This window comes from Hyperolius riggenbachi, chromosome 7 (genome assembly GCF_040937935.1).
Source record: "Hyperolius riggenbachi isolate aHypRig1 chromosome 7, aHypRig1.pri, whole genome shotgun sequence".
NCBI lineage: Eukaryota > Metazoa > Chordata > Amphibia > Anura > Hyperoliidae > Hyperolius > Hyperolius riggenbachi.
In genome coordinates this window covers 278,532,120-278,550,464 of record NC_090652.1, presented here as the reverse complement: position 1 = coordinate 278,550,464, position 18,345 = coordinate 278,532,120, and the positions used below count along the sequence as shown (strand labels likewise).

General features: G+C 46.2%; 1 protein-coding gene across 1 annotated transcript in view; it reads left to right on the top strand.

The window, feature by feature from the left end:
* The first annotated feature begins 660 nt into the window (after positions 1-660).
* The window catches only part of LYPD6 (LY6/PLAUR domain containing 6), a 104,013-nt gene continuing 86,328 nt past the window's right edge, over positions 661-18,345 (top strand). The window contains exon 1 of the mRNA XM_068245838.1: positions 661-782. The gene's annotated coding sequence lies outside the window, so the exon portion shown is untranslated. The remainder of the gene's footprint in view (positions 783-18,345) is intronic.

Sequence of the window (18,345 nt, the reverse complement as noted above, 5' to 3'; positions counted from 1 at the left end):
TGGTTGATGCCAGCTCTATGTACCTGGCAGTGTCTCTGTGTGGCAGTGCTGGCTGCTGCTTGCTCTGTGCTGCCCTGGTTGATGCCAGCTCTGTGTACCTGGCAAAGCCTGTGTGGCAGTGCTGGCTGCTGCTTGCTCTGTGCTGCCTTGGTTGATGCCAGCTCTATGTACCTGGCAGTGTCTCTGTATGGCAGTGCTGGCTGCTGCTTGCTCTGTGCTGCCCTGGTTGATGCCAGCTCTGTGTACCTGGCTGGCAGAGCCTGTGTGGCAGTGCTGGCTGCTGCTTGCTCTGTGCTGCCCTGGTTAATGCCAGCTCTGTGTACCTGGCTGGCAGAGCCTGTGTGTGGCAGTGCTGGCCTGTTGTAAATGGCAGTGTCTCTGTGTGTGCAGCCCTGCTTGCTCTGTGCTGCCCTGGCTCCTGCTGGCTCTGTATACAGTAAACTTTCCATGAGTTGATGATGTCCTGCAGTTGAACATGAAATTGATCAGCTCCTCTCCTCCCCTCTCCCCAGCAGATGACAGGGGGGCAGGGCAGACTGGCATTGTCTATCCTCCAATCCCAGTCCCCACATCCCTCCCTGGTCCCACCCAGTGGGCGGCCATTGGCTGCTGGGGAGCTGTAAGATCAGGCTCCCTCTTGTTGTGTGCTTGATGTATTCAGTGTGAGCTGGCTGGCTGCAGAGCTCACACAATATACACAATACACAGGCAGGGGACTCCCAGCTGCTGGATTCTGTGTCACCCCCATCACCAGCCCAGCCAACCAGCCATGGATTAACAGGGTGAGTAGCCTCCATCCTTCCTCCACTAAACTAGTCATTATAAACTAGTCTCTCTCTAGATGTCAGACAGGCTCTCTCTTTCTTTCTGGCTCCTTAAATATAAACTTCAGCCCTGAGCCTAAAATAGCTTGGCTTCTTGAATGTAACACTTGTTCTACAGGGGAGGGGCTGCACTTTGTAGAACTTTGCACAGTTCAAAAAAAGTTTGTATAAAGTTGTAGGCAGGGGGGCAGCAGGTGACAGCCTGGAGGGGTCAGGGGTCATGTGACTGATGTGGCAGGGGGTGTAATGCAGAATATTACCCCTCTGATGCTTGGTGTAACCGTTTCTGAACCTTTAGCGTTATATATATATTTATGGGTACAATGTCAGTTTTGTGTTTCAGCTGCACAGTTTTTTGTTCCTGTTTTTATTGTCTTTTTTATGTAGTTAGGGGTATAGCTTGCTGGCTGAAGAATGGGGTGATTGCACCTTGTTGCAGAGAAATACCTACGCACTTCACATTGCTTTCATTTGAGATCAACTGTTTAGTTGTTAGAGAAAAATAATTGGTTTTATCCACAGTTTTTTTTTTGCTTCCCAGGCTTGTTGGGGTGTAACGCCGCACGAAAACCACAAGCTCAGAACAGTGTCAGTACTGATGGCCTGCAGCAATGTACAAGCCTGAGAATATTTTCATTCCTGTTTACTTTTACATTTGAATTGTTTAGTCATCAGTGTTTGTTTGTTCGCTGTTAAGTAGTCCTTTCAATATTTGGTATCAACATGTCTTACAAGTGATTTTGGTCCCACTTGATGATCATTATTCTTGTTGAGCTTAGTTGTGTTTTGAATAATATTTGGATTTGTGCACAGAAGTGTCAGTTATTTGGTAGAATATGTTTGGAATTGGAAAATAAAGCAAAGAGATGTCTGTAGGAAGTAGTCCTGTAACGACAGTACTACTAAACAATTATGAATTGTCATCAAATTTTAGGATGTATCGGAACATGAGAAAGTTCAGTAGTTATAGGTTGTGTACTTTGCAGATTGAGACAAATTTGTTGACATTGTGGAAATTTGAACATTTTTATAACCCAGCCAGGATGCTATTTGCAAGCAGTTTGTATGTTCCCCCTGTGTTATTGTGGGTTTCCCCCGGGCACTCTGGTTTCTTCTCACATCCCAAATACATACAGATAAGTTAATTGGCTACCCCCTAAATTGGCCCTAGACTACGATGCACTACACTATACATACATTGGCCCTTGACTATGAAATAGACATAGACTCAGTGGCGTAGCAATAGGGGGTGCAGAGGTAGCCACCGCATCGGGGCCCTTGGGCCAGAAGGGTCCCGAAGGGTCCACCCTCTATCACAGTATTAGCTCTCTATTGGTCCTGTGCTGGTAATAATCACTTGTATAGATGCTTTGAATAGTAGTAATCCTTAACAAACTGTTCCCCATCCCCTTCTTGCACCTCTGACACTGTAGTTGCCATTGGCAGGCTTTGGTGCGCTGTATCAATTGTTATGTATAGAGTACTTGGGGGGGCCTCCATGTAAAACTTGCACCGGGGCCCATAGCTCCTTAGCTACGCCACTGCATAGACAATAGTAGGGATTAGATTGTGACCCTCTCTGGGGACAGTTAGTGACAAGACAATATACTCTGTACAGTACTGCCGAAGATGTCGGTGCAATATAAATACTAATATTAATAAACCATGATTGTGTGTGTATTATGCACACATGGGCGCACACCTACACACGCAGTACATAGATTGTTGTGTGTATACAGAACCTCAAAGGCTACTTCTATTGCTCAGAGTTCTCCAAACAATGACATTGGAAGAGTCAGCACTTTTTTCTTTGTATTATTAGTTTTATTGTTCTTGTTGTTTACATCTGACGCAGTGCTTTTTTTCTTTTTCTTAGCATGTTGAATCACACACTTTGTTGTCCCTGAAAGGGGCTCACAACTTATAATTAAGCAATGAAAAAAAAGTTAGTAAAGTCATAACAGCGTGGAGCTAAAATAATTGTCATAATATTTACCTTGATGAGCTTGCCATTTGTATTTTTGTGTGTAAAAACTTTTTGAAAGTTTTAGGCTGGGTTTCCGTGGAAGTTTGCTCTTATCCAGTGGGTCAAAATTACTTTCTTACTGAGCCCTTTTCCACCAGGTGCGTTTCCAAAAATCAGATTGCATACGCTTTCCTGGCATTTGGTAAATCGCTGGGGCACCGTGACACTGTAATCGCTGTGCTCCTTTTCCAGCGTGGCGATTGCATTGGTTGGGATTTTTACCAAAGCGCGATCGCACTGCCTGCTGCAGTTTTTTACCGATTGCACTATTAGGTATACTTTATGGGAGTGTAATATGCAATTTTTTTCCTATACAGCTGGAAGCCTCACCCCCTCATTTCCTGAAAATTGCACCACATATAACGATTGTATGAAAAATCGGATACAACGCACTGGAAATTGCACTTTCAAACAGCTGCAAATCACAATCAGAACCCCAGCATGATTGCGATTTGCAGTGTAAAAGGGCTCTTATGCTGGGAATACACGTTACGTTTTTTGCGTTCGATTCTCCACGCTATCTATTAGCCATTCGATTCTCTGCTCAATTCTCTTCCGTTCGTTTTTCTTATCTTTTTTCCATTCACTTCTATGAGAAATCAAGCGGAACAGAATTGAGCGGAGAATCGGACATGTCGGAATTTTATCATCGAAGGCATCTATCGGAACGATTCTCCGCAAAAAAGTAACGTGTATTCCCAGCATAAAAGGACTAATGAAGCCAGGGGGATATGGAGGCTGCTATATGTATTTCCTATTAAGCAATACCAGTTGCCTGGTAGCTGTGCTGATCCTCTGCCTCTAATACCTTTAGGGCTTGTTTCCACTGTTGCGACGCGATTTCGCCGGCATTCCGACGCTTGTAAAAACGTATGCGGATGCGTTTCCGCATGCGTTTTTACCCGCAATTTCGCGTGCGATTTCGCATGGCAGGGTGCCATGCGAAATTAACCATGACACTGCCAGGGCAAAATAACATTGAAAAAGGTGCGAAATCGCACGCAAAATCGCGGGTAAAAACGCATGTAAAAACCGCATGCGTTTTTACTATTAAATACATTAGCGGCGATTCGCACGGATTCCCGACGCAGGCGAATTCGGTGGGTCCCGTCGTGCAGATTTGGCCCGCTGCCAAATCGCTCCCGCACGCCGCACATGTGGAAACAGCCCCGGCCACTTCAGTGTAACAAGCGAATCCGCATCTCGTCGCCGCATGCGGATTCGCTATGGTGGAAACGAGGCCTTAGCTATAGCCCCTGAACAAGCATGCAGCAGATCAGGTGTTTCTGACAATATTGTCAGATCTGACAAGACTAGCTGCATGCTTGTTTCTGGTGTTATTCAGACACTACTGCAGCCAGAGAGATCAGCAGGACAGCCAGGCAACTGGTATTGTTTGAAAGGAAATGAATATGGCAGCCTCCATAGCCCTCTTAGGTCAGTTCAGTTGTCTTGAAGTGTGAAAAATCCTGTAAAATGCATGTAAAGGGGTGGATTAATCCAGAGCAGACAACACTGAAGCAACAGTGCTGTGGTTGCCCTGACTGACCAATCAGGTTTCAGATAATAATTGAGGAAAAGTTTTTGATTGGAAACAGTGTCACATGTGCTCTTTTTAATGTTGCTGTAGATGCAAGTGGAATATATAAAAACATTACAAAGGTGGGGACAGTATTATTGTAAATATAGATCAGAGCGTGTGAAATATAGAGGCGTGTGTATAGGCCATTAGGCTTAGTACAGTTGGCACTGTGTCTGCTGGGCACTGGGGCGGTTATCTCCTGCTTATCCACTCTGGTCCTCTTTAGTAGTAATGGAGGATGTGGCAATTAGGCGTGCATGAAATAGAGGCGCTGTGAAAAAAAGGGCGCAGGATAAAGCCCAAATCATTATTTTTCGAAAAGGAGTACTAAAATAAGAAATAGGAGATAGACATTGGTATGTACAGCGCCTAGCACACAAATACCTAGGCTGTGGCCCTTTTTCTTTTTTCTTTCTCTGCCAGAAAAAGTTAATCAGGTATGCAAGTGACAGTTTCTATCTGGGTCAGACTGGGTTAGACTATAGCATAACCCTTACTGAGGCCTGGAACCCACTAAAAAACGCTATCGATAATCGCAATTGCTAGCGTTTTGTATGAGCAGTTTGTAAGCAATTTCATGAGCGTTTTAGGGAGCGCTTTTTAAAAAGTGTATAAATTTGCCAGCGGTTGTGTAGCGATTAGCAATTAGCGTTTTAAAGTCTGGTCCTTTCAGTTTTAAAATTTTAATTTTGTTACAGTGTGCAGTAACTTCAAAACGCTAGCAAAATCGCTCCGTGCAAAGTTTTGATGAGCGATTACGCCAGGGATTATATACTTTACATTGACATTAACTTTACATTAACGCTCTCAAAATGCTGCATGTCCTGCGTTTGTGATTTTTTTTCACTCCAGTGGAAGTTGCCCCATCCATTAACATTAGCTGAGCATTTTTACAAAACGCTAGCGGTTTCAAACGCTCCCTAACCGCTCAAAAAATCGCCCTTGTATTATTACAGCCTATACACTTATAGATTGACAGCAGATTCGACCATCAGATAGATTTCTGTCAGATGACTGTCAAGTCTAATCTGACAGGAATCTATCTGATGTGTGCCACACACTAGGAAGCGATTTCCAATAGATTTCAGAATGAAATTTAAATATTAAAAATCGATCTAAATGCATTATTGGACCATTAGATCCAATGCAACTTCATGGGCCATCGATCTGCTGCCAGCAGCAGATCGCCCTAGATTTTCCATCCTGTCAGATAGATCAAAAAGATTGAAATTGGCTGCAAATCTATCGATCGGTCAATCGAGAGGAAATCGATTTTCGATCGATCGAAGGCTGAAATTGACCAGTGTATGGACCCCTTAAAACACTTTCCTGTTGGTAAATGGCTTCTGAGAGCAGGAAGGAGATAAAAAGTTTCAATAATTCATAGATTTAAGCTCTGACATACTTTATTGAATGTGTCATTGAGCAGAGACAATGAAACAGTAAAAATATAAAAACTAGATTTAAATATAAAATAAAACTGTGGGATATCTAAAAAAGTCATTTTTAGGAGACTGAGGATAGATACAATTGTTTTTCTCATTAGTTTATTTTCACCTCAGATGTCTTTCAAAATTAGTAATTGTTTCTAAAGTGATTTTTTTTTATGATTCTAAGTATTCAAAAGCCATATATGATCGGTATAATTGTGTGTACGTCTTACATGTAGCCGAAAAATATTACTGTTATCCATCCATGTAGTATGAGAGCTTTCCTACTCAGTGTGTCCAATGTATTTAAATTCTGTTGACAATAATGGTGTGTACACACTTGAAAGATAAATGAAAGATCTTATGCTGGGCATACCCGATAAGTTTTTTTTTCTATCAATCGAGCTGCTGATGGATTCTGCGCTCGATCTTCGCGGGGGCGGACAATGGTAAGAAAACATTCGGAAGATAAGGAGCGCCCGCGGAGACGAGCAGGAATCGATCCGGGCGCACGCGGGGAAGCGCAGGGACGCGGTGGGAGTCGATCCGGTGGCTAATCGAGCCGCCGGATCGCATTGTGTATTCCCAGCATTAGACCAATTTTACCCCCTTCCATGTAGTATGAGAGCCATACCTACACAGTCTATTCTATGGAGCTGCACTCCCCATCAGATAAAACCTTTGCAAGATGCTGCACACACAGATGCTGTACAGACACAAAAGATCAGTATCTGCAAAAGATCAGTTCCTGCAAAATGCATTCATAGTGAATTTGTGAATCTGCTCCAAAAGGACATAGGGTGACATTGGCTGGAGAAATGAGGCTACAAATATCTGTTCGCTTCCCTTTATACAGCAGGAAGAGGTCAGGGGTGACTTTTTCACAGTGGAAAGTTGGTATGTATATGAGTAGAGCGTAGTGGCTCCTGGGGGGCTCTGCAAGGAATGTTCCCTTTGTGGTGGCTACACATACTGATAGCTTTAGTGACTTTAAAGCAGATCTGAACTCAGAACGTCGCTCCAAAAAATAAGCAACAGCATAATAACCTTTAACCACTTCAGCACCACAGTGCCAAACCCCCCTAAAGACCAGCCTATTTTTTGTTTAATTGGCCACTGCAGCTTTAAGGCCAAGCTGCAGGGCTGCACAACACAGCACACAAGTGATTCCCCCCACCAACAGAGCTCTCTGTTGGTGGGGTCTGATCGCTCCCCCAGTGTTTATTATTATTTTTTTTTTATAAATATTTGTTTCTTTACTTTATTATTATTTTTTACTATGTTTTTTTTCACAAACCCCTCCCTCCCCCCAGCCGGCCAATCCTGGCGATTGGCTGTCATAGGCTTCTGCCTATGAGAGCCGATTGCTCTCTAATGTCCCAGGAGGACAGACGTGTCACACGGCTGTCCCCAGTACAGCGCTGCTGCAGATCGCAGCGCTGTACCATGTAAATAGATGGCGGTTACTCTCGGAGACTGAAGGCAGGGCGGAGCTCCGTCTCCCGAGCAGGAGATGCGCCCGCGGCCTGCACGCGATCACCTGCAAACTGCAGCCCCAGGACTTGACGCCAATTGGCGTTAGGCGGTCCTGAGGCTGCCGCCGCGGCTACACCCATGCATGTGGAGCGGTCATTATGTAGTCAAAAGAGAAACATTTATCCTGCAATAAAGAGATTAGAGATACATTTGTCTTTGTCGAATATGCCCATAATCTTTTGATGTATGGACACCTTTACAGTGCTTTACTCCTGTTTACAAAATGTTTGTAGTGTATGTGATTTACTGTAGTTTGGCATTCTACAAACGCTCACTGAGGTTTGCTAACATACTAATTTGGTGTTGTTTTTATATATATTTTAAATTTGCTATGCTTTATTAAAGGACCACTATCGCGAAAAAAGTAGGCAGTTAAAATCTGACAGAACTGACATGTTTTGGGCCAATCCATCTTCTCATGGGGTTTTCTCAGTGTTTTCTTTATTTTCAACAGCATTTCCTGAACAGCAGTTTAACTGCCAAAATAGTAAGATACCAGCCGGCCTCTCTACTTACTTGCACACTATTCTGTCAGTTAGCCTTTGCAACTGCTGTTCAGGAAATGCTATTGAAAACAAAGAAAGCCCTGAGAATCAGTGGTATAGCAATAGGGTTTGCAGAGGTTGCAACAGCATCAGGGCCCCTGGGCCAGAGGGGCCCACCTTCAACCACAGTATTCGCTCTTTATTGGTCCTGTGCGGATAATATGCACTTATATAGATGCTTTGAATAGTAGTGATCATTAATACACTGTTTCCCATCCCCTTCTTGCACTTCTGACACTGCGGTTGTCCTTGAATGGTTTTGGCGTGCCGTATCAATTGCTACGTATATCGTGCTTGGAGGCCCCAATGTAAAACTTGCACCAGGGCCAACATCTTCATAGCTACGCCACTGCTGAGAATTTCCCATGAGGAGATGGACTGGCCCAAAACCTGTCGGTTGTGTCAGATTTTAACTGCCTACCTTTTCACGATAGTGGCCCTTTAAAGGACAACTGTTTGATTGGTGTAGAGGATGTTTTACACTAGCCCCTTTTGGAAGACGTGACTGTAGCTGACATAATCGGAAACCTCCCCCAATCATAGTGCATATTCTTGTCTTGTTTGCTGACCTATCCGGTTCTTAAGGTTCATTGGACCTCCAGTCTTCTTCACATAAAGTGACATGCTTTACCTTGGTAGACTGTTTGCTCACAAGTCTCAGCACCCAGTTTGTGTTGGTGACTTTGTCTGTTGGCTTCTGGCGACTTAGCTTCCATTCATAGAATTCGTTGGTATCTTTGTTGCAAACCAGCGTGATGACCTCGGATGGTAGTTGCTCGAATTCACTGTCAACTCAGAGGCCGAAGAGGATTAGCGTTCAGTTCCTCGAGGCAAACCTCAAATTCTTCAGCAAAGAGGACCATTTATGGTGGTGGTTTGGGTCAGTTCACGTTTGGGCTATCAGCATTTCCTTGTCTCTTATTTTTCAGTGGTTTGTCCCTCTAAGGCACTTGGAGAAAATAATTGTGCATATGTCATAGTCTTTATCTCTTATTCTGGCTTAAAAGGGAAGTGTTACCAGCCAGGATCTGCTTTTTGTCCTGTTTGGCATAAGTCTGAAGACACCGGTATAATGTAAAACTGGTAGTAATACTAGATGCTAAGCAGGTGTTACACTTTGCAAAGTAAAGGGTTGGACATAAATTACACTTTTGATGGTAGAAAAGCTGTAAGCGTCCGACGTACGTTTCACTGTACACACCTCTTCCTCAGAGGGTTCATCAGAGGCAGCCCATTACTGTTATGTAATCCTTGATGTGGTCCCAATTCATCTACTCTGTATGTAGCTCCTGTCCACTGTGTTCTGGGCTTAACCTGCTGTGAACCCCTCCCCTTTCTCTAGTGCATGTAGCTTGGCTGGGCCCGCATGGTCACAGGGTGCTGGCAGACTGTCTACAGAAATTATCAAGAAAGATTAGCTCTTTATTGGTACTCTAGTGTTAATAATTAATGGTTACGTAGTGGTTAGTACTCTCGCCTTGCAGCGCTGGGTCCCTAATTAGAATCCCAGCCAGGGCACTATCTGCACAGAGCTTGTATGTTCTCCTCGAGTCTGTGTGGGTTTCCTCTAGGCACGCCGGTTTCCTCCCATATCAGCAAAGCGCTGAAAAATTGCCAAGTGTGAACCAGCCCTTAAGTGACAAGACAAGATACTCTGTACAGCGCTGCGGAAGATGTCAGTGCTATATAAATGCTAAATAATGATAATAATGTTTGCCTTGAATAGTGGTAACCGAACTGTAACAACACATAGAAGAATGCAGTAAATTATTCAGGATACCCACCTTTATGTTAAATCTCCAGCATCAAATACTTCCTATAGCTATATATTACTGTATACTTGTATGTAGCCCCACCCACTTCACCTTAGCCTAAGCTATTTATAATGCGGAGCCCATATATATTTTCTACTGGCTTTAGAACTTTCAGTAAATTAACATTCTGAGATCACTTGCCAGTAATAAAGATTTCACAATCTGATAAATGTCAGAAAGTAAATCGGGGGGAGGAAAGAATTTACAATTGGCAAACACTGACTAAATCATTTATAAATGAAGATTTTAAAAAATAAAAACAGTGATTTTATTATTATTTCCTCTACAGTTCCTAAACTGTTCCTTTCCCTCACTTTAAAGGACACCTGAAGTGAGAAGAATATGGAGGCTGCCATATTTATTTCCTTTTAAAAAATACCAGTTGCCTGGCAGTCCTGCTATTTGGCTGCAGTAGTGTCTGAATCACACCAGAAACAAGTATGCAGCTAATCTAAGCTAATATCAGAAACCTCTGATCTGCTGCATGCTTGTTCGGGGTCTATGGCTAAAAGTATTAGAGGCAGAGGATCAGCAGGGCTGCCAGGCAACTGGCAATGCTTAAAAGGAAATAAATATGGCAGTCTCCATATCTCTCCATTACAGTTGTCCTTTAAGATTTGTACACCTGTATGAGGACGTTTGCCTGGCAGGGATCGGGACTCAATGCTTTGGGTGACAGTGTGGGATCGAGGCGGTGAATGTTTGTCGCTAGCCTGCAGGCTAGTGATGGGTTCTGTTGCTATGAAGGGTGCTGACGGAGCAGGGAGTGACGCACCATAGAGCGACACACGATGAAGCGGCACAGGGAGGACGAGGTGAGTGGGGAGCAAAGTGCTCTCGGCTGTCCATCTGCAAAACAGATCACTCACCAAAGCGCCAAGGAAGGTCAGGAGCTGCTGTACACAAACTCAGGGCTGTGGAGTCGGTCCAAAAATCCACCGACTCCGACTCCTCAGTTTAGGATTCCTCCGACTCCGACTCCTCGACTCCGACTCCTCTAATTTGCATATTACAATTTTGTTGATTAAAAGTATGTAACATGAAATTTGTCTCTTAACTGCCAACGCTTAGGAATTTTACAAGACAACTGAAGTGAGAAGGATATGTAGACTACTATATTTATTCCCTTTAGACTAAAACTAGTCCTTGGTAAGAGTACTTGTAAAAGGTACAGACCGGAACAAAGAACATCTACCAGGCCCTAGGCATACTCAGTGGAGTCCCTGCAGCTCTGTGGGGAGTGCATATGTAGAGTATAGTACTACTGTGTAACAAAGTAAACCTGAGACAGATTAAATTAAAGTTTTATACATACCTGGGGCTTCCTCCAGCCGCCTTCAGGATAATCAGTCCCTCGTTGTCCTCCTCCACCACCTGGATCTTCTGCTATGAGTCCAGGTACTTGAGCCAGTCGGGCGTAGTGCGCATGCACACACTCCGCCGCCAGGAGCATACTACACCTGTGCAGCACTATTGCGCAGGTGCAGAATGTTCCTGGCTGTGGAAGCGGCATGCGGCCGGACAGCGCTGACTGGCTGATTTACCAGGACACATAGCAGAAGATCCGGGTGGTGGAGGACAGCGAGGGACTGATTAGCCTGAAGGGGGCTGGAGAAAGCCCCAGGTACCGGTATGTATAAAACTTTACTTTTCATCCGTCTCAGGTACCCTTTAATTTGTAGTCACCAAACCAAATTTTAACAACATATCAAATTATTTGATTTTATCAGCAAAGGGAGTGCATACATTTGCATAAATCAGCATCAATGCAGAATTATTTCCATCTCATTGACCATCCCTCTAAGTGACACAGCTACACATCAGGCTTTATTCTTACAGCATAGATGTTATTTAGTATATATAAGAGATTCCTGTGTACACATCATATATACAGTCACAATCAGATATGTATATCTGACCTTAAAAATACGGGGACTGCTTTATTGAAGCAGCACAAGTAACTAATTTTGATTGGTTTATTTCATTTTTGTGGACTAAGCACAGCTATTACTGTATATATACTGTATATATACATTATTTTTAATGACTATTATCTGAGAAATAGAACATTTTATAAAATTTTCTATTTTAATTACAGTTACAAATTCATTAGGAGTCGGAGTCGGTGCATTTTTTCCCGACTCCGACTCCAGGCACCCAAAATTGCCCGACTCCACGACTCCGACTCCACGACTCCGACTCCACAGCCCTGCACAAACTACATTATCAACAGAGGTAACCAGACCGGCCACCTCGGCCAAGACCCGTCTAACTTGTGCCCAAGGTTGTTCACCTCATTCGCACCAGGGTGTTCAGAATCAGAATCAGAAATTTCGCCAAGTGCGACCGAGGTCGAACCCGGAATTGGTTGTGGTTCACATGGCAATGGCAACAGACAATAGACAGTGACATAAACAAAATGAACATAACAAGCGGGACAGTCGTAAAAAATAGCAATAATACAACAATACAACAATAATACAGACAAGACAGGCAATAGTACAACGAGACAGTCAGTGCCTACACATTTTTTAACGGTCTATGCAATGCAATATACGGTTTGCTTCGAGCAGAAATCTTCCGTGTTTGGATATTGTGCAGCTCATGGATAAGTAAGTTAATTTCAAGAGTCCGCACCTTGAGTACAGCTCTGCCAAGTAGAGCACCAGGGTAATAGCTGGGTTCTTTACAGGCCCGGGCTCCAGAGTGCCTTGACCAGGCTGATTGGTTAAGTTGGCCTGAGCGACTGGCGTACCGACGGGAGGCAGGAGTTCAGCAGGAGGGCTGCTTGGGGAAAAAAGGTGTCCCTACGCCTGTTAGTCTTAGGGCGGGTGGTCCTGTAGCGTCGGCCCGATGGGAGGAGCTTAAAGAAGCCGCAGCCTGGGTGGGATGGGTCCTGGGAGATCCTGCTAGCCCTAGTTTTCATTCTGGTGGTGTAGAGGATGTCTAGCGGCGGCAGGGGAGAGCCGATGATCCTTTCTGCTGAGCTGATAACTCTTTGAAGCTTGTACTTGTCACTGGCGGTTGCTCTTGCATACCACACGATAATGGCAGAGCAAAGGGTAGCTTCAATAGTGGCAGTGTAGAAGCTGGTCAGCAGCTTCTGAGGCATACCAAATTTTTTCAATTGGCGCAAGAAGAATATTCTCTGCTGAGCCTTCTTCTGGATTTTGGTGGTGTTCTGCGCCCACCTTAGGTCGCTCGTTAGGGTTGTGCCCAGGAACCTAACGCTGGGGACCCTGGACACTTCAATCTCGTTGATGAAGATTGGTTGTTGTGTGGGGGGGTGTTTCCTAAAGTCCAAGCTCAATTCCACTGTTTTGGCTGCATTTAGGACGAGCTTGTTGTCTTCGCACCATCTGCAGATTCTCTCAGTCTCGCTGCGATACTCGTGTTCCCCTGCCTCCCCTATGAGCCCAATGATAGTGGTATCGTCCGCAAATTTGATGACCTTTACGGAGTCCGCGGAGGAGGTACAGTTGTTGGTGTACAATGAGAACAGGAGAGGTGACAGAACACACCCCTGCGGAGCACCTGTGTTGGTCATACTCACACTGGAGAAGCAGTTGCCGAGCTTCACCCGTTGTGTCCTGTTTGAGAGGAAGTCCTTTACCCACGCACAGAGTGTGGTGCCGGCTCCAAGATGTGCCAGGTTGTCGATCAATATGTTTGGGCAGATTGTATTGAATGCCGAGCTGAAGTCCAAAAACAGGATTCTTACGTAGGAGTTTGGTCTTTCAAGGTGTTCCGTGATGTACGCCAGACTGATGTTGATGGCATCGTCCACGGATCTGTTGGCCCTGTATGCGAACTGATGTGGATCGAGGAGGGGGCTGGCAAGGCGCTTCAGGTGGGCAAGGACCAGACGTTCGAGGATCTTCATGACTATGGGGGTGAGGGCCACAGGTCTGAAGTTGTTGAGCTCTGTGTTGCCTGGCTTTTTTGGGACCGGTATGATTGTGGCCCTTTTGAGACAGGAGGGGACACTGCCTTCCGCCAGGGACCTATTAAAAAGGGAGATGAGCGTGGGGGCCAGCTGGTCCGCGCAGGTTCTCAGGCAAGTTGGCGACACCCCGTCTGGGCCGGCTGCTTTCCTGGCATTGAGACTGCGGAGATGACGAAGTACATCTGCTTCCTGGACCTCGATTTGCACTAGGTCACCCTTGACCTGCGGGGAGGGCTTTGACAAGGGTGCCGGGTTGGCCAGCTGCTTGGGATGGTGCTCAAATCGACAGTAAAACTTGTTTAGTTCCTCAGCCAGTGGGGTGCTGGGGGTCGCATGCTGGGGGGGTGGTTTGAAGTTCGTGGCTGCTCTCAGGCCTTTCCACACCTCGCGTGGGTTATTTGACTGGAGGAAGTGGCCCAGCTTGTCAGAGTAGGCCCTCTTCGCAACCCGCAATTCCCGATTCAGAGCGTTCCTTGCATCCCTGAACTCATCTGGGGTTCCGTGCTTGTGTGCCTCCTCCTTGACTTTCCGGAGGTGGCGCAGCTTGCTGTTAAACCACGGCTTGCTGTTTGGGAAGATCTTGAAGGTCCTTGAAGGAACGCACATCTCCTCGCAGAAACTGATGTAGGAGATGATGTTCTCTGCCCATTCCTCCAGGGAGGGTGCCTCTAGGGCCGCCCAGTCAGTGCAATCGAAGCAGGCCTGTAGCTCCGTCTTAGCCTCGGCTGTCCACCTTTTTACGATCTTTACGGCGGGCTTTGTAGTTTCCAGGTGCCTTCTGTAGGTGGGGATCAGGTGGATTAGGTTGTGGTCCGAGTTCCCCAGTGCAGCACCTTGGGTGGCCTTGTACGCATTCTTGATGGTCGTGTAACAATGATCCAGGGTGTTGCTGTTCCTGGTGGGGCACAATATGTGTTGCTTGAAGCGGGGCAGCTCCTGACGCAGGTTTGCGCTATTAAAGTCTCCCAGGATGATGAAAAGGGCCTCTGGCAAGGCAGTTTCCCACTTGATGATGCTGTCGCTGAGTGCACTCAGGGCATTCTTTGTGTTTGCGTCCGGAGGGATATAGACTCCAAACAATACGATTGAGGTGAACTCCCTGGGGGAATACTGAGGCCTGCAGTTTATGGCTATAAACTCCACATCAGGGGAGCATGATATACTGAGAGTGGTGGTATTGGAGCACCAGGTGGAGTTAACGTAGAAGCATACGCCTCCGCCTTTTGTCTTCCCAGACAGTGCTTGGTCGCGGTCTGCACGGAGGAGGTCATAGCCTGGCACCCCAATTGAGTTGTCAGGAATACCGTCATTCAGCCAGTTCCTTGGTAAGCTGATTTTGGGATCATTAAACTCTTATATATACAGTGCTGAAGGGGGTCAGTGTAAAGTTGGCTGTACAGCTATGCTATATCAACTATTTAACTTCCTGCTGCCGTTTACTTGAGAGCTGCCCTGTGATTGGACAGAGTCTATTCTCCACAGTAGCCATTTTGTGTAACAGCTGGGCAGCACGGTGGCGTAATTGTTAGCACTCTCACCTTGCTGGGTATCCGGCTCAGATCCCAGCCAGGGTACTATTTGCATGGAATTTATATGTTCACCCCATGTCTGTGTGGGTTTCCCCCGGGCACTCCGGTTTCCTCCCACATCCCAAAAACATACAGATAAATTAATTGGCTTCCCCTAAATTGGCCCTAGACTATGATACATACACTACACTACACATCTATATGACTATGGTAGGGATTAGATTGTGAGCTCCTCTGAGGGACAGTTATGTGACAAGACTATATACTCTGTACAACGCTGCAGAAGATGTCTGCGCTGTATAAATACTAAATAATATTAACAGCTGGGGATGTATCTGCAGAAGACCGCCCTCTTGATGACACGTTTGCAGCTTTGGTTCTTCAAGCTCTTCAGTCGAGACCATAATTATGGGATTCATTTTTGCAGGAAACAATAATTTATAAAGTGGCGTGAAGGCTTAACCCATGTAATCAGTTCACAGATCTGACACATAGCAGCTTACTCCACACACAATGCCAGGCAGAGGTGGGACAAGGTCCTCCAGCACCCAAGGCTGAGACACCAAAGTGCGCCCCTCCATCCCTCCCACCCCAGCCGTCACACACTGATTGCTATTAGACTAAGAGGCCCCCCAGGGCCCCCAACACCTCTAATCACCTAATCTCTAGTTATCTGGCTGCAGTCACTGCCATGCATCCCCTGTTCTTATTTCTCTCTGCTTCAAACACGATAGGGGAATGATAGCTGAGTAAGTTGTGCGCCCCTCCTACACTGCGCCCTGAGGCTGGGGCCTCTCTTGCCTCTGCCTCGGCCCGGCCCTGCATGCAGGGACTTGGCATAGCGCGTAAGCTTCAACGGTCTATCAGAATTATTTTACTGATCTGACTTGTCTTTTCTCTCACCTACTGTTTGACTGAAAGGCCGTCAGCAAAACAGAGGTATATTTAATAAAAATGCGGTCATCAGAATATCATGCGTAAAGTCTTACGTAGAATGTAACGCATTGCATGTAATGTTTTACGTTCTGCTCTACGGCTGTGGAAGGGGGTGTGCGGATGACACGCCTCCAGCAGGCAGATGCTCGGCTTCTCCATGGAAGAGGACACGCCCCCTTCCACACCCGTCCAGTCAGAGGCTGGAGGCGTGTCCATTGGGGAATAGGAAGGAGAGGAAGATGGTGGCATAAATCTTGTAATAGAACTCGGGACTCGGGAGAAGGGACATACTGCTTTCTGACAGATGCTGTGTACAGAAAGGGGGGCTGCACATGTATTGAGAGGGGGCTGCTGCACAGGCAAGGAGTGGTTGCTGTATGCGGAAGAGGAGCTGCACACCGAATGGGGGGGCTGCTCATGGAATGGAAGGGGTGATGCTGCAAGGAGTGGCCTCTGTATACAGATGAAGGGCTGCTCATGGGATGTGGGGGGGGGGGGGGGGTTGCTGTTACAAGGAGTGGCTGCTATATAGAGAAGGGGTGCACATGTAATGGGAGGGGGCTGTTGCGCAGGCAAGGAGTGGTTGCTGTGTACAGAAGAGTGACTGCACATGGAAAAGGAGGGGTCTTCTGCTTAAGGAGTGGCTACTGTATACAGAAGAAGGGCTGCACATGGAAACAGAGGGTGGGCTGCTGCAAGGAGTGGCTGCTGTATACAGACAGCGGGGAGAAGGGATACTGGGGCTGCATTTATATTAGGAGGAGGCTGCTGCGTAAGGAGTGGCTGCTGTATATAGAAGAGGGGCTACACATGGAGGGAGGGCTTTTCTGGTCAGGCCACCTTGTCCCATAATAATAGCTTATTTTCTTGCAACGATACGTCTCCCCCAGTACAGGTTGCTAGAATGAGCCCCCCAAGTAAAAGTAACCAGAGGTAGCAACCTAGTATAGGTAGCCAGAGGTAGTTCACCCAGTATAAGTAGACCCCAGTTTACGTAGCCCTCCCAGTATATGTAGTTAGAGATGTCTCCCCAGTATAAGTAGCCTTCTTTAGCATGAGTGGTAAGAGGTATCCCCCCAGAATAAGTAATCCCCCAGTATAGGTAATGAGAGGTTCCCCTCAGTATAAGTAACCCTCCCCCCAGTATAGGTTTGGCAGGTGTCCCCCAGTATAAACAATCCCCCAAAGTATCTCCTCAGTATAGGTTGTGAGAGGTGTCCCCCAGTATAAGTAGCCCCCCAAATATAGGTAGTGACAGGTGTCGTTCCCCCCCCCAGTATATGTAGTGAGAGGGGTCTCTGAGTATAAATGGCCCCCACCCAGTATAGGTAGTGAGAGAGTCCTCCAGCATAAGAGCAGGTGCAAATGCCAGAGAGGCATCCCTCAGTATGGTTGTGGAGCATGAGGGAGGAGGAGGCAGCCGTGGTGCTGTGGCACCCATGGCACAAGCCATGCCTCTAGATACGCCTCTGGAGGGCCGCAAGAAATTTTGCCAAGGAGAGGAGAAAGTATGAATCCAACCTTGGCTATTGCAGCCTGTGAAGCTACAGACCCTGAGAAGAACTTGCTGCAGTTGGTAATGAGAACGAAGAACAGCAGGCAGTTTAATACATATGTACATAAGTCAGCTGAGCGGACATGTTTCGGTACCATGCAGACACCCAGCATTATTTCTGGAGAATAGTAGTGATCAGGTGGGAAAATCCAATACAGCTGGTTGACTTTCCCCTGTAAAAGATTGCGGGTGTTGCAAGGCAGACAGAGCCGCTGGGATGATTAGCTGACATCTGTGGGTACCTATTACAGCTATTCAGTGGGGAAGAAGAAAGAGTCTATTTTCTGCTGTGTATAGCAGTGAATGGAGGCACAGCTGCAGTGTGGGCTGTTCTTATCTTGCTGGCAGCTACAATCTGTGATAACCACACAGGTGCATGCAGGTGTGCTTCCTCCTGTGTCTGCTTACTCTATGGGCAGGAACGGCCAGCCTTTCCCAATGCAAAGGGACATTTTAGGACACAGCGGGGCAGATATCACTTCACCGCCTTTATACAACAAAGCTTATCTGCAGGGATGGGCTGTCGAGTCCAGACGGACTTGAATTCGGAATTCTAATGAAGTCTAATGACTTCAGGCATAAAATCAAAAATCAATTATTTTTATCTGGTAAACAAGTAATA